Source organism: Pongo abelii, chromosome 21 (assembly GCF_028885655.2).
Source record: "Pongo abelii isolate AG06213 chromosome 21, NHGRI_mPonAbe1-v2.0_pri, whole genome shotgun sequence".
In the NCBI taxonomy this organism is placed as follows: domain Eukaryota; kingdom Metazoa; phylum Chordata; class Mammalia; order Primates; family Hominidae; genus Pongo; species Pongo abelii.
The window spans coordinates 67,357,895-67,374,387 of NC_072006.2; the positions used below are offsets into that span (position 1 = coordinate 67,357,895).

The 16,493-nt window shown below is 49.3% G+C and overlaps 1 protein-coding gene across 3 annotated transcripts in view; it reads right to left on the reverse strand.

Annotated features, from left to right (window-relative positions):
- The window catches only part of DIDO1 (death inducer-obliterator 1), a 60,585-nt gene extending 44,108 nt beyond the window's left edge, over positions 1-16,477 (reverse strand). Inside the window, exon 1 of one of the 3 annotated variants that reach the window (XM_054541395.2) lies at positions 16,319-16,442. The gene's annotated coding sequence lies outside the window, so the exon portion shown is untranslated. 3 annotated transcript variants of the gene reach the window in all.
- Positions 16,478-16,493: the final 16 nt, after the last annotated feature.

Sequence of the window (16,493 nt, forward strand, 5' to 3'; positions counted from 1 at the left end):
GGCTGGAGGGCAATGGAGGGACTGATCACCGCTCACTGCAGCCTCAATCTCCCTGGGCTCAGGTTATCCTTCTACCTCAGCCTCCCGAGTAGCTGGGACTACAAGCATGCACTACAATGCCCAGCTATTTTTTTTTATATATCTATATAGTATATATACTATATATATAGCGTATACACACTATATACTATATATATAGCGTATACACACTATATACTATATATATAGCGTATACACACTATATATACTATATATATAGCACATACACTATATATGTATTATATACTATATATAACATATACAGTATATATAGTATGTGTACACTATATATACACTGTGTACACTATATATACAGTATATACACTATGTGTACACTATATACACACTATACTGTATATACACTATATACTACGTGTACACTATATACACTATACTATATATACTGTATATACAGTATATATACTATATATATACATATACATACTATATACATATAGTATACATATATATAGTATATACACAATGCCCGGCTATTTTATATATATATACACACACACACAGGTAAGAAAGTGACACAGCCTGTGCTGGTGAGGGCTTGGAGAGAAAGGCCCTCTTAGGTGAGTCAATTTGTCCGACATATTTGCCAACAGTCCTTTATGCGCTTGGCACAGGGAAGAGAGCTGGTGACATACTGTTCTCCTGGAGGGCAGGGAGTGCTTCACGATGACCCAGGAAAAATAAGTAGGAAGTACACACAAATTTTATATATATAGATAGATAGATAGATAGATAGATAGTATATATACAATGCCTGGCTATTTTATATATATACACACACACACACAGTGTCTACCTGGCCTGTGTCTCCAGGGTCTTGGGAGCATCTCTGGGGCCTACTCCCCTCGGTGCAAGTTCAGCATTCCCAGTCCTGACAGCTGCAGCCAGCAGTGCCCACCCCCACCCAGACATTTATAACCAGGACAAGCCCTCAGTTAAGCAGATAGGGGGTTGGGGGGCTCACTCAAGGGGGAAACTTTCTATGAATGCAGGGTTCAACCCCAGCTGCAAACGATAGCGGGGGGGTGGTGTACAGTGTACCAGGCAGTGTATCTGTCTACGAATGCGGGGGCCACAGAGTATCAGGCAGTGCATCTAAGGCCTGCACTTTCCTGTCTGTGAAATGGGGACGGTAATGACCTCACAGCTTCCTACAAGGTTTTCTGAAGCGACATCCTGTGCCAAATCATCCGTGGCAAGTGTGCAACAGATGGTAGTGCCACCTAAGAAAGTGACACAGCCTGTGCTGGTGAGGGCTTGGAGAGAAAGGCCCTCTTAGGTGAGTCTATTTGTCCGACATATTTGCCAACAGCCCTTTATGCGCTTGGCACAGGGAAGAGAGCTGGTGACATACTGTTCTCATGGAGGGCAGGGAGTGCTTCACGATGACCCAGGAGAAATAAGTAGGAAGTACACACAAATTTATGAGTGTTTTTTTTTCTCACAAAGGTGACAAACTGAACACAAACTAACAGACTAGTTTGAAAAATAAGGAAACATCTATATAGTGAAATTCTTTTTGTTGGGGGTTGGGGGTGGACAGAGTCTTGCTCTGTCACCCAGGCTGGAGAGCAGTAGCACAACCACGGCTCACTACAGCCTGGAACTCCTGGCTTCAAGGGGGCCTCTGGCCTCAGCCTCCCAAAGTGCTGGGACTACAGGAGCGCATCACCATGCTTGGCCTAAGGGAATTTTTTTTTTTTTTTTTTTTTTTTGAGACAGAGTCTCACTGTCGCCCAGGCTGGAGTGCAGTGGTGCGGTCTCGGCTCACTGCAACCTCGACCTCCCAGGTTCAAGCGATTCTCCCACCTCGGCCTCCCAAGTAGCTGGGATTACAGGCACGTACCACCACACCCAGCTAATTTTTTATTTTTAGTTAGAGATGGGGTTTCAGCATATTGGCCAGGCCGGTCTCGAACTCCTGACAAGTGATCCACCCATCTTGGCCTCCCAAAGTGCTGGGATTCCAGGCACGAGCCACGATGCCCGGCTGGGAATTCTTTAAGGCTGATGAATCATCACATGCACAGCCGTGAGAAAAACGCCCTGGCACCTGAGCAAGAGCCGCGGACAAGCCGGCCAGGGCAGTGGCCACAGCCTCCAACACATCCCGTTCACCAGTGCAAAACAGCTGTAACGTGGGGCTTTTCTGGACAGCACCCTTTCTGGTGTCTTTACTTTCTATTTTTACATAATGTTTAAGTTTCCTGTATGTGTATTACTTTTGTAACCAAACACATTAAGGTATCTTCATTTTGGAAAAAAAGTTGATTTACCTTATTATAAAGGTATATTAAATACCACTTAAATGTCTCTATCAGCATATGCAAAACAAAACCACGGCATCAAAATTTGATACCCAAGGAGAGAAATGCCTCCTTTACAACTTACACATGATTATTACCACCTATTAAGTTTTATGGTCACGGTTACAGAATTCTTATTAAAATATGTACAATTACCTATTCAACTTCATATAACAACTTACCCTCAAAATTACTACTCAAAAAATAAAATGAGGCCTAGACAACACAGACTGCCTCACAGATGACTGTGTACGGTACATGAAATGAGCAAACTGGACTTTGTTCTTTGACCTCCTCTTTCCCAATTAGTACATTTCCATTAATTGTTAATCACAGAACTTTTGTAATGCAATTAACATACATCATTTGATAGTAGTCATAAAAAGGCTTAGTATCCACTGTAAGGGACCCCATCATTTAAATAAGAAATATAAGTGAGAGAGACTGTCTACACAGAATTTTCTAGTGGTCTTCTGAGCCTGCCAGAGATGAGACCTCTCAGGCAAGGGCACAGTGCAGGGACCCACGGATAGTAGGGAGTCACCTGTTAAACACATTCAATCTTGGCTCTTCAAGAGCCAAATAAGCCACCTGCTATCATGGGACAGGCATATAAAAAGGAAAAACGTGTCTTGTTTACAGAGATTCCAAACACTGAAGACGTAGCACAGCTTAAAAATAAACACTGAAGAGAAGCACCCTACTGGGCTCCACAGAACTGACCTTAAGGGAATTATGACCCTAAGGCTGTAGAAAAACTCACAGTATCAACAGCAGAACCTGCCAACTTCACCGCAAACAAAACGGGAGCCAATGCCCATTCTGATCATCTCCTCCTTACATGAAGAAACCCCACCACCCTCCAAGGCCCAACTGATGATACACACGTCCTAGACAAGCCTTTGTGATGCTCACACATACACATGCAACATGGGGTGGGCTGTCTGGTAACCATGGGTACAGCTGGGCAGTCAATCACAAATTATCTTATTTGTGCCCTGTCTTCTCATCACAGCACAATCAGCTCTACTTGACATAGTCTGAATTCAATCGACTACTAATAAGGGACAACCTCTGGTGGAAAGCCTGAAAAAATTCAAGATACACGCTTTTCCAAAACAAGAGGTATCTTATGAAACTTGCTGAAACAAGTCTACAAGAACAGACATCCCCTCCCCATGTACACAGCAAGTAGGAAAACAAGTGTGCATTAAGCAGGGAGTTTCACAACAGGGCTGTGTCTGTCTTCCTGACACTTCTGAGATGTCTATGCCGTATTTAAAATAGGAAAATAGTGAAATAGTCACAGACACACATACACAAACAGCAACCCAAACGGCCACTAAAGAGCCCTAGGCTCCAGGGTAAACGAGTTGGCAACATCTGATTTAAAGGAAGGAGGTGGAATAATCTCTCAAGTTCCCCACTGAACTTGTCTCCAGGACTGGGACAGGCGCCGCCTTGGTCACTGCTGTATCCCTCGTGCTAACAATATGAAATTAATGTTCATTAAAAAAAAAAAAAGACTGTATTTACTCCTTAAAAGGCACTGCTAAGGACCTTTCTCAGAACTGTATTTCAACCAAGTCATATGTGGCCCTAGGGAAACCATGGAACACGGGGTATATAGCAAGGCTATGTGAATATACCGAAAAGACGTTCCCATCTGCCTTTGCCTCCTCTAAGTCCCTGAGTACACTAGGCTCAAATCTCATTCCATCAGCAGGCAGATGACACGGATATCGATGGCCCAGGCACAAGTTAAAGAGTATTTTCAATAACTGGTAACGCAGTAAACTACTGCTACCTGTGGCCCAAACTCTAAACTTATACATTAAAGTCCTTTATTTAGAGCAGAAAAGCCGGCCCTGACCTCCACTGTCTCAGAACCGCGACATGGAGCCCTGGACGCCGCAGCGGAGGCAGCACGAGCACCCCTCCCGCCGAGCGCAAGAGCTGGCCCTTTCGGCTTCCGGGGTCACTGGAAGGCAAAATGTGTCACAAATACGGCCAGTACACACCAACGCAACAAACGATTCCACAAAAAAACTGAAAACCAGCGCGGGGAGATAAGGACACACTCTTCAGGGAAGCGAATCCGCGCTCTTCGCGCTTCCTGCAGCGCCAGCCCCCTGCAGTGCCGGAATCCCCCGAAGGCACGCCAGAAGCTAAGCCGGCCACCCCGACCGCACCCAGGGCCCGGGAGGAAGCACCGAGGCCCCCGAGAATGCCTTGGGAAACCTGCTGCGCTTACAAGCCAGCTACGCAGCCCCCCGAGACCCGGGCCGCACTCGCCCAGGCCAGCCCTGCGCTCTTCCCCGCGAACGGCCGCCCCAACTCCCACCCTCGGAACCGTTCCAGCCGCGACCACCGAGTGCTCGCCAGTCGCCTCGACCTCACGCAGCCCACCAGGGCCGGCGTCTGAGGCCCGCGCCCCCAGCCCGGGGCAGCTCTGACCGGCCCCGCCCGCCCGCCAGCGCCTTCCCTTCCGCGGCCGCCATCTTCTCGGCGGGAGCGGCCTGTGCGGGATACGCGGCTCTCGCCAGCCGGGCTCCGATGCCGGACCCGCCCCGCTCCCGAGGGCGGCCCAAGCGGCGGCCGGCTCTTCTACCGGGCGCCCGGGACGCCACTTACCGCAGGCCGCAGGCCTCTAGGGTCTCGCAGCCATTTCCCCGAACGCCGCGGAGTGGGCGGCCGGCCACCGAGATAGCGCGGGGCTAGAGCGGCGCCCCCGCGCGGCGGGCGGAGGACGAGACCGGCCACCGAGACGCTGCGGGGCTAGAGCGGCGCCCGGGCTGGGAAGCCCGGCCCCGGACTGCGCGCATGCGCCCGTCTTCCATACCTGCACTCCGAACGCGCACTTCGGGTCTGCACTGAAAACGACTTGCTTGCATCCTTTGTGGACACCTTATTTCCCCGACCCCAAGAGTGAAAGCTGGGGCAGTTCCCTTGCGGGGATCCCTCGGAAGAGCCCGGGCAGGGCGCAGGCGGAACGTGGATGCTAGCCCCGAGGGACTGCACTCCGCCAGGATTTCACTCTTAAGACCGATAAACCCTTCAAGTCGGTGGGGATAGAAAGCTCCTGGGCTAAATTTGTAAGAGGTGTGGGGGGGCGGGGACAGAGGATAAAAGAAGAAAAGGCCCAGGTTTTCTCTTCCAGATTGTGTTTCTCGAACCGCAAGCCCCTGACGGCCTCGGCTGGGAATGGCAGTGAGCGGCGAGGTCCAGGTGTGGGCGGGGTTTCTCTCCAACTTGAAGACCCTACCCTGCTGCCTCCCCACCCCAAGCTCGGCTCCAGAAACCAGGAGCGTGGGGGTGGGGGCAGAGAAAGGAGCACAGCGAGGAAGGGAGGCGGGCACGCTGGACCTCTAGGCCCCAGGGACCTTGGCGGTGTGGTCCCAAAGCTCTGCCTCCTCCCACCACGTCAATCCTACACTCAGAACTACTGACCAGTAGCTAGAACTTAAAGAATGCATGGACATGTTTGCCCACAGGGGTTGGAGGGAAAGCTTAGATACTATCAAGAGAGGGGAAAGTGAAGTATGGTAGATGTCAACCTTGCATGTGGATTTTCTTCAGTTCGCTCAATAGTAACTAGAGTGACACTCCATCACCTGTCTGTCCCCAGATACTGCAGGAAAGAGACTGGGAGGGGGCAGGAGGGGCAGCTGTTGCGTTGAGGCACCATGGGCACTGGCCACTTGCTCCGAGGGCAGGGACTTGGCGGGGGGGAGGTGGCCCCATTACTTGCTTCCGCTTCTGTGAACAGTGATACGCTACCTGAAAGCATGGACCATCTAGCCTTTGGCGTCGGCCCTGGCCAAGAGTAAAAGGGGCCCAGAGTGCCGTAAAGCCGCCCCTAATTCAGAGGCTTCTGCGATGCTTCCATGGATGAACCAGGGGCTTTGAGGCAGGTGTGCTTTTTAATAATACCGCTGAAGATTACAGGGTCTGCCAGTTTCTGAGGCAGACTTAGTTTTCTTCAAAGGAATACAACGCAGCTTGTTTTTGCTGGTGTGGCCCATTAGGACCACATTAATAGAATCTGGCAGGGATGGGCTTGACAGTCTTCCATCTTGAGTGTGTCCTCAGGTTGCAAAGAGGGCTTTCTGCCCTCAGACACGGGGTAGTGGGAAGCTTAGAAGACAGACGGGGTTGAGACCATCTTTAACAAGCAGTGTGATCTTGGGCAAGCTCTCTGTTAAAGGAGGGCTCACATGCTGAGGCCCAGGTGAAGACCACATGAGGCCTCCCTACAAGAGGCTCTCTCTAAATCCAACTGGTATGGGGGAACCTCAGCCCAGTCTCTTTAGCTGAGGATCTTTAAACCAGCCACAATTTGTTTCTGCAGGACGGTGAGATTTTTAAGAGATTTTAGCTCTTGGGTACAGTTTCACGCTGGGCACTCAGGAGAGATAGATGGAAAGGCACTAAGGGAATAGAAAGAGTGGACAAGGCGGCTCAGGGACAAGAGAACCAAGAGAAAGAAAAAGGCAGGAAAACATGAGGAAAGGGAACCCTCAGCTCACCGCAGTGCTCAGCAATACGCAGAATGCCTTCCTTCCTGCAAGTCCAGAGGATACTGGAACCTGCCTCTCATTCTCATCTCCCCCGCCCCCCAGCAGAAGCTGGCTCGGCTGTGGAGGCCTGGCCAGACTATCCACTCTGGCCTTCCCCACCTACAAGGTGGCGAAGTCAGCTCTATCCCAGCTTACCTGCCGTCACTACTCCTGGGAGCTGCCCTCCCTGGTGAGAAAGGCATTTAGAGAATCTAGTCTGGGTATTTGAATTTGAACTCCACTAGCAAAAGAATACTTTTTCCTAACCGAATTTATTTTAAAAGTAAAATCCAAAGGAGGAAACAAAGTCTTCAGTTGTTTCAATAAATTGTTCCTTAAATATCCCCAATCCACAAACAAAACCCCACAAGTAACACCGATTTACAACAGGATGTGGCCCAGAAAGCAGGAAGTGGGCCAAGAGCGCTCCAGCAGGAAGCTTAATAGGTGGTCCATGGAGAAAAACACGATGGGCGCATCACAAACAGGTGTAAACAGTACACTTCTGTAATGTGTAGACACCAGTTTCTGCAACCCCCATGCCACGCAAAGTTTTAAGGAAAGTCTTTGAAAGTACAATCCGGAAAACTCAGCAATTCTTTAAAAAAAAAAAATGGCTTTCCGCTGTTATAAGCCTCCTTCCTAAGACTCAGGGTCCGCAGCAGAATACCCTGACCCAAAATAAAAATACTATGACAAAAATACTCCAGCAGGCAGCCGGCTTTACTTCGTTTAAAGCCGGATTTCGCTTAGTCCCGTGAAAGCGAAGGAGCACCAGCGCTTCCTGATTCCGCACAGTTCTCTCGGCAGAGACGGCCCGTCCTCTCCAAAAACCGGAAGCCGGACAGCGTCAGGACGTTTTATTCTTCTCACCTGGGATTCAGAGAGGCAGCGGCCAAGGACAGGGCCCCCGCCGAGGCCACCGGGCAGCGTCCAGGTCTCGGCCTTTGGGAGGGGAGCAGCGGGGGAAGGGCACGGGGAGGGGCGAGGGCGGGGCGCGCCTGGGCCTCGGCGCTGGGCTCCTCCTCTGCCCGCTCCGGGGGACGCCTGCAGGATTCTTGCAGACCTCTGCCGAGGCAGGATGGAGGCCTGCAGGGATGCACCTCGGGCCCGCGACCCGGGCGGCCGGAACATAGTTCTTTCTGGCCGGAGATCGGCCCGGTCGTGAGTCGTGTCTGTGCCAGGCCCCCCACGCTGTGCTCCAGGGCCTCAGTGCCCGGCGCGCTGGGGCTGTATCGCCAGCCACTTGGGGCACGAAAAAGGAATCACAAAATACAACCCTCTCCTTTACCCAGGAGGAGAACGTGGATTCCCAGGGAAAAGAAAAACAAAACAAAACAAAACAAAACACAAAAAATATACATATATATGCCTACTGTTTTCTTATTGCTAACAAAAACTTCAGCCACTGTGTGCTGTGTGTTTTTTTTTGGAGAAACTGATGAATTTTCTTTACTTTTACATTGTGTAAGGCCAGCTAACTTTAACAGTTAACTAGATAAATCAACTCACCAATGCTAAAAGGTGTCACAATCAAATCGTCCACTACTTCCCCTCAAAGCAAACAGTAAAGCACTGCCTTTGGCTCCTTTAAAGAATACTAACCAGATCTGCCAGGCGCGGTGGTTCAAGCCTGTAATCCCAGCACTTTGGGAGGCCGAGGTGGGCAGATCGCCTGAGGTCCTGAGGTCAGGAGTTCCAGACCAGCCTGACCAACATGGTGAAACCCCATCTCTACTAAAAATACAAAAATTAGCCGGGCGTGGTGGCAGGCGCCTGTAATCCCAGCTACTCGGGAGGCTACGGCAGGAGAATCGCTTGAACCCGCTGCACTCCAGCCTGGGTGACAGCGAGACTCTGTCTCAAAAACAACAACAACAAAAACACAGATCTTTGTCAACCAAAGGGCAAATGCTATGTTTGTGCATCACTCAGTAACAGCACTGCCACAAAAGGCAACTTCACAGAATTCACCCACTCAATGAATTCCGCTGAATGCTGTTTTGAGACAACCAACACAGAGGGAGAGCATAGACGATAGTGGGTAAGATAAGGGGAACTGGCAAGATGGAAAAGGGCCAGGAAACAAAAGAATTCAAGGAAAAACAGAAACAGAAGTTAAACTTTGTGTTCCAACCCCAAAGACCTCTAGAAAGCTGTGGGATGTGATGGAGCTACATGTTCTGTGCGGCATATGAGAATCATACCAATTTTCTGTCTTTTAGACAAAAGAATAAATGTGAAATAGGAAAAAGGGAGGGAAATGAGATGGGAGGAGGGCATCACCCCCCCTTAATGCTGTACCAAATTACTATACAAACTGAATTTTTGTAATTAGAATTATGGACAGTGTCTTATCTTTTGTATGTTACCAGAAACCTGTGCTATGACTTTTAACGAGAAAAACAACAAGGGATGGATCTTTCTTTGGTCACATTAGCCTCTGTAAGTTACTCAAGACAGCTGCAATGAACTGACAACAATATCCACAAACAAGGCAAAATGAACTTCTCATGGCAGGGAACTGAATCTGGATGTTATTCTCAGTTCTGTCATTTTCCAGATACCTTTAGAAAGAATGAGCTGCAGTTTGTGTTGTTGTTTTCCTTGAGACAAGGTCTCACCCTGTTGCCAGGCTGGAGTGCAGTAGTGTGATCTTGGCTGTCTGCAACCTCTGCCTCCCAGGCTCAAGCAACCCTCCTGCCTCAGCCTCCTGAGTAGCTGGGACTACAGGTGCATGCCACCACACCTGGCTAATTTTTGTATTTTTTGTAGAGATGGGGTTTCACTATGTTGCCCAGGCTGGTCTCGAACTCCAGGGATCCACTCGCCTCTGCCTCCCAAAATGCTGGGATTCCAAAGGCATGAGCCACAGTGCCTGGCCTGAGCTGCAGTATTTCTATATCTTCTGCTAAGGAGTGAACACATTAATACAGAACCATGCTCATCACTCCTTCCTCTGAGAATGTTTCATGTTTCTCTGAAGTGTCTAAGTTTTCTCTTTGAGGTCAGTGAAAAGTAAATAAAAACAACTTTGGAATAAATTAATATTTTAGTAAGTATAGGGCAAAAAACTATTTCTTTTCTGACTGGTTTTATCTCAACCATCTTTAAAGGAACACAGCAAACAAGAAAGCCAAAAAAATGCTTTGACAGATTCTGACAGAATAAGAGTACAGTGGTTGTACCCAAATAGGACATTTACCCTTACAGGCTCTTCACACCACGGAATATAGACCAGTGAAAAAGGGGAAACCAACCCATAGACGACTGAATTCCTACACCTGCTGGCGAGCACCAGGAGGAAGGTGCAGGGATGTCCATGAGGTCAGAGACAGCCATCAGTTCACACTGCATTCCAGACGCAATGGGCCCGGCCCCATTCTTGAGCCTTCTGCCTAACCTCAATGCCTTGGGAGTATGGGACCTTAGGGGGAAGGATAGGGCTACAATTGTGCAGGCTACAATTAAAGATTTTTTTCTTAAATGAAAACACTTTAAGAAGTGAAAGAGACTTCAGTAACCTTCCAGAGTGTGTCCAGATAGGAATAACTATATAAATTACTTCCTGCTCTTGCTTAGTTCACAAAAACAAAATGGTAAAACTGAGAAAGAGTGTGTTTGGAGGAAATACCAACAACAACAACAAAGACTGAGCTATTAGCAGTTTCCAAAAGACACCCAAATGGGAACCGGAGGTTTTTTCCCTTCAGGGAGGTTTTGCTTTATTGACCTGGCTGGTCTCAAACTCCTGGCCTCAAGGGATCCCCTGTCTCAGCCTCCCCAAAGTGCTGGGATTGTAGGTGTGAGCCACCCTGCCTCTTTCATTCCAATAGGAAAGTATTTAAAGAGTAAACGTAGGGCCAGGCACGGTGGCTTACGCCTGTAATCCTGACACTTTGGGAGGCCCAGGAGTTGAAGGCCAGCCTGGGAAACATAAGAACTCTATTTCTCCTTCTACCTGCCCATCAGACACGTGATCACAACAGCTGCATACAAAGAACTTAAGACACAGACAGAACTACCCACATGTATGTGTGTATATCTACATATGTTGTTAATTTTTATAAAAAAGAAAAGTCAGATCCCAAACCAATAACTGTCTATCAAATCTTGACCAGCCAGGTTCAAAGTGCATAATCAAACTCAAATGAAATAGTACATAAACGATGCTTTGACCATGTACATTGCTACTCAAAATACTCTTTGGTCTTTCCCACTGGTCTGCAATGGCAGGACTGTATCACCTTCCCTCCCACCACATTTGTTTCAGGTAACAGTATGCTAGATACAGTTTGTCTCAACCTCAGCAGGAGTTAAAGGTTTAAAAAAAAAAAAAAATCAAGATTATTCTTGCTCTCACCCAAACAAACTTACAAAATATTCAGTGCTTTCTGATTTAGTGGTATAATCTAGAAAGGGAAATAAAATCAGGCAAAAAGAGGGAGGGGGAAGGGCACCTATATCAAACAATCACCAGTAAAGATTCTTTACAGGGTCTGGGTTCACCAGACACATGGTGTCAGAATATGTGCAGCAGGCCAGGCGCCATGGCTCATGCCTGTAATCCCAGCACTTTGGGAGGCCCAGGCAGGTGGATCACCTGAGGTCTGGAGTTCGAGACCAGCCTGACCAACATGAAGAAACCCCATCTCTACTAACAATACAAAATTAGCCGGGCGTGGTGGCGCATGTCTGTAATCCCAGTTATTCAGGAGGCTGAGGCAGGAGAATCGCTTAAACCAGGAGGTGGAGGTTGCAGTGAGCCAAGATCGTGCCATTGCACTCCAGCCTGGGCAACAAGAGTGAAATTCTGTCTCAAACCAAAAAACAAAACAAACAAACAGAAGAACAACAAAAAAAGAATATGTGCAGCAGACTAAATAGTAAAATTCTTCCTTAACCCTTTCCAACATCTCTAATTGTTTAAAATACTGTGAAAAGTGAAGTCCATGAAAATTGAGGTCTGAGTGTTTCCTACCTACTTGTGCTAACCATTCTAAAAATCAACAACTGATGGGTTTATCAATTATCCTGAAAAATAAGGTGGTTTGATTTGCCCAATCTCTTTGAAAGCCTGAAGTCTCCAGTATGTAGGGGTTTGATTTCATGCTTTTGGGTTTTGAGAGTAAAACAAAACATCCATGGGAATAATGTAGTTTTGAAACATGGCTGATATCCCCGTTTTTTAAACATTCTATGATTTGAGTAAAGGAAGCACTCTATGCAGTGGTTCACACCTGTAATCCCAGCACTCTGGGAGGCCGAGGCAGGAGGACTGCTTGCACCCAGAAGTTTGAGAACAGCCTGGGCAACATAGTGAGACCACTCCTCTACAAAAAATAAACAAAATTAGCCGGGTGTGGTGGCTTCCACCTGTAGTCCCAGCTACTCAAGAGGCTAACATGGGAGGATTAGCTGGGAGGTATAGGTTGCAGTGAGCCATTATCACGCCATTGCACTCCAGCCTGGGCAAACTGCTTTCCCCTTTTTAAAAACTCATTAATGTTCTTTTAAGATTAATATACCTTTAGCACTCCTCTTTCTATTCATCTCTTTCAATATGAAACAACTCAAGTTCAAAGCCACCACCTCAGCTTGCAAGACACTAGAAGCTCTGAACACCTGGTTGCCCCTCAGCTGACTGTAAGGGCCAAGCCTTTGGTTTCTCTCGTCCACATGCCCACCTCTGTCATAGGAAAGCTCAGGCAGTTGATGAATTCAGCAGGCTGAAGTCCTTGTCACTGTCCCAGATGTCAACCGGTGTGGCCCTGCACCCTCTCCTGTCCTGGGACCCACCTACTTCTTTCCTGCAATCCTGCACTCTTGGTGACCCTCCATGCTGGTGTCTTCAGGGCTCTGGCCCAAGCTCTCCTCCTCTCCCTCCACCCATACCTTCTCCACGGAGACTTCATGCACACCTGGCTGTAGTTGCCTTTATCTCTGCCTGGATCTGGGCACCATCATTCACCTGCTCCCCTGGCATCTCCATGTGAATGCCTCAAATGCACTTCAAAACCTACCTAACACATGCAAAATGAGCTTAGGATTTCTGACCTCCCTACTACATACATCCAGGTTCTTCTCTGGCGTTCCCTATCCAGAGGATGGTCCCACCACCCTATAAATTCATAGGCCAGAAGCTGAGAAATGATCCTTGACCCCCCTCCCTGCTCCTCAGTCTCACCTGCTGCTGCAGCGTTTCGTGGCATCTAGCTCACTGCTCACTTCTCAGTACATAAGTGCATGGCCCTAATGGCTTCTGAACGCCTTCAACATACTATGCTGTCTTCACCTCACCCCTGCTCACCACACTCCAATGTTTCCCATTCCCATCGCATCACTCAACTTCTTGCTCTCTCACCAAAAACTATCAAATGGGGAGTTTTGGCACCTTCACCCTGGACATCCCTGCCGCCTGGAAACTGCTAACATAGCTTCTTGAAACTCAACACCCTGTGGCTTCAGGGAGCGCTTTTGAAGCCCCTGGTTCTTGTCAGACCCCACGGCCACTTTCTTGCTACCCTTCATAGGCAACTTCTTCCTTAGTGAATACAGCTTGCAGCTCTGCATTCTGGACTTGATCCACTCCTTGTCTCCATGGGCTTCCTCTGAATACTGTACCCATCAACTCTCAACTCTAACCCTGCTCTTCCCCTTGAACTTTAGATGTGTCCCACAGGCACCTCCAATTGAATGAGGCCCACGTTGAACTCACCACCTTACCCTCGTTGTTGCACCTCCTTCTTCATCATGATCATTCTCAGTTGGTGCCACTACCTCATCAGCTGGGCTACTCACCCGCATCACTCTGGTCTTCCTTCTTAGCTCCCACAAATTGTCAGACACCAAGGACTGCTCATTTCCCTCCTGACTGGAGGTCTCTTTCCATTTTTGCTAGTATTGCTTCCAGCTAAGATCCTCATAATCATTCACTCATTTATTCCTTCATCACTCAACAAATATTTATGGAGCTCCTATTACGAGCTAGACTTTAGCCATAATCAACTCACATGAAGCTTACCATTTTATGGTGAATCATGACATCCCATCAGACAGCAACCACACGGACCGTGTGCTAAGAGCTACGAAGAGCTAAGTTAGGATTCTGTGCAAACATAAAGGAAAGGCACTCAATCCGGCTTTGTTAGGGAAGACTTCCCCGAGAAAGCCACGTCTCTACTGAGGAGGTGAGCAGGAGTTAGCCTAGGGAAGGCTGTTAGCTAGGGCCCAGACTGTGAGAGAGCAGCGATAACAAAGCTTGTTGACATGAGAAAACCTCCAATCAGCTGGGATGGCTGGAGCAGAGAGTAAGATCAGGAGTGCAGACTTATAGTGGCGCTAACTTTACATAGGCAATTGGGGAGTCCCCAAGGGATGTTAGAAGGATAGAGTCAATGAGTGATGGCTTTTGGAGAGATCACCCTGTCTGCTATGTGAGAGGTAGTGACAGGACTTCTGGAACTCAACAGGAGTTACGGAGACATCCTGGCAATCCAAAAAGCAAAGATGATGGCTTCCATGTTATGGTGGAAGAAGCTGGGAAACAACACAAAGGAGCCAGTTTCTAGAGAGGATTAAGGAGGGGGCTCCTGGTTGGCTGTTGGGAGGAGGGGCATTAACCTGTGACCCACAGGCAGGCACTGAGAAAGCCTCTTTGGACTGGAAGGTTAAGAAATGTCTCCTTAAGGCGCTAGCACTCAAGCTTTCTGCTCGTGCATCCCCTTGCACACTTTTTCCTTGAAGTTCAGGCTGGGCATGGTGGCTAACGCCTGTAAATCCAGCACTCCCAGAGGCCGAGGCGGGAGGATGGCTTGAGCCCAGGAGATCGAGACCAGCCTGGGCAAGAAGGCAAGACCCCGTCTCTAAAAAACTTTAAAAAATAAAAATAGGCCGGATGCGGTGGCTCATAACTGTAATCCCAGCACCTTGGGAGGCCGAGGTGGGTGATCATTTGAGGTCAGGAGTTCGAGACCAGCCTAGCCAACATGGTGAAACCCCACCCGTACTAAAAATACAAAATAGCCGGGCGTGGTGGCGGGTGCCTGTAGTTCCAGCTACTCGGGAGGCTGAGGCAGGAGAATCACTTGAACCCAGGAGACGGAGGTTGCAGTGAGCTGAGATCATGACAGTGCACTCCAGCCTGGGTAACAAAGTGAGACTCCTTCTCAAAAAATATAATAAAATCAAAATAGGCCGGGAGCGGTGGCTCACGCCTGTAATCCCAGCACTTTGGGAGGCCGAGGCGGGCGGTCACGAGGTCAAGACATCGAGACCAGCCTGACCAACAAGGGGAAACCCCGTCTCTACTAAAAATACAAAAATTAGCTGGGCGTGGTGGCGCGCGCCTGTGGTCCCAGCTACTCGGGAGGCTGAGGCAGGAGAATCGCTTGAACTCGGGAGGCGGAGGTTGCAGTGAGCCGAGATGGCGCCACTGCGCTCCAGCCTGGGCGACAGAGTGAGACTCCGTCTCAAAATAAATAAATAAATAAAGACCAATAACTGTTTCCCATAGGGTTATGTAGTTGCAAATGAAGAAATTACTGGCATGTACTGCCTCTGCGTATGAAGCACAATTTTGTCAAGACCTTAGACCTGTAGATTTAGCTCTTTCGATTAACGGAAAATGTCCAAAATCAGTCTTCCTCCAACCTATTTGCCGAACTGGACTTACTGTCGCTAAGTAGACCGACCGACATAGCTTACACGTTATTCAGCTCCCTTGTAAGCAAACACACGAAACCACCTCACCCCTGACTGCTATTTCAGAAAGAAGCCGTCCCGTGAATTCCTCACAGATGAAATCCGGGGCTGCCCCTCAAGGACTGTATTTCTTCCTTCGGCTCTATCAAATATTTTAAGTTACTTCCCAGCAACGGAAACGTGGGACCCTGCAATGACAGACTTCGCATTCCTCCTGAGCGGACAGGCAATAAGCAAGTAAACGCGCAAATACCCAAGTGCGGCCTCAACCCGCGCTCCTGCCCGGTGGTCTCCAGTGACCGAGTAACCCCGGCCCTGCCCCGCGCCGCCGCCGGGACTCCGTCCCGCAAGCAAGTGGGGTCTCCTTTGTCCCGCGCGCCCTGGCCGTGTCCCGCCCTTCGGCGTAGCCCCTGGGAGGCGCCGTGAGGGCAGGGCCCTTCTGATTCCCCACCTGGCCTCGAGTGAGGACGCGCTCAATAACATCTCGAGTAAAACCGAGGAACTCGCTTCAACGAGCAGAGAGCACAGCTCTCGCCCAGCCCGGTCTCGGGTCAGCCGTCTCTCCCTGGGCCTCAGGGACACCAGCCCTGGCAGGCCGCCGGTCGGGAGGGGACTCCTTCCTCGTCTGAGGGGCGCCTTTCCCCCGCCCCACCCCGTCCGGCCTCACGCAAACGACAGGAAAAAAGCTGGGACCTTCGTCTCCGACTCAGTGTAGACGTCGCCATCCCAGTTCCAGGTTTCCGCACTCCAACGCCTCCGCAGCAGCCATCTTGCCAGAGGCGGCCGACGCCTTTTGACTCTGGCGCCAACCCGTAGTGCGAGGTCGCCGCGAGGAGGGTTCTGCGCAAGGACGGAAGCTGAGGTTCCG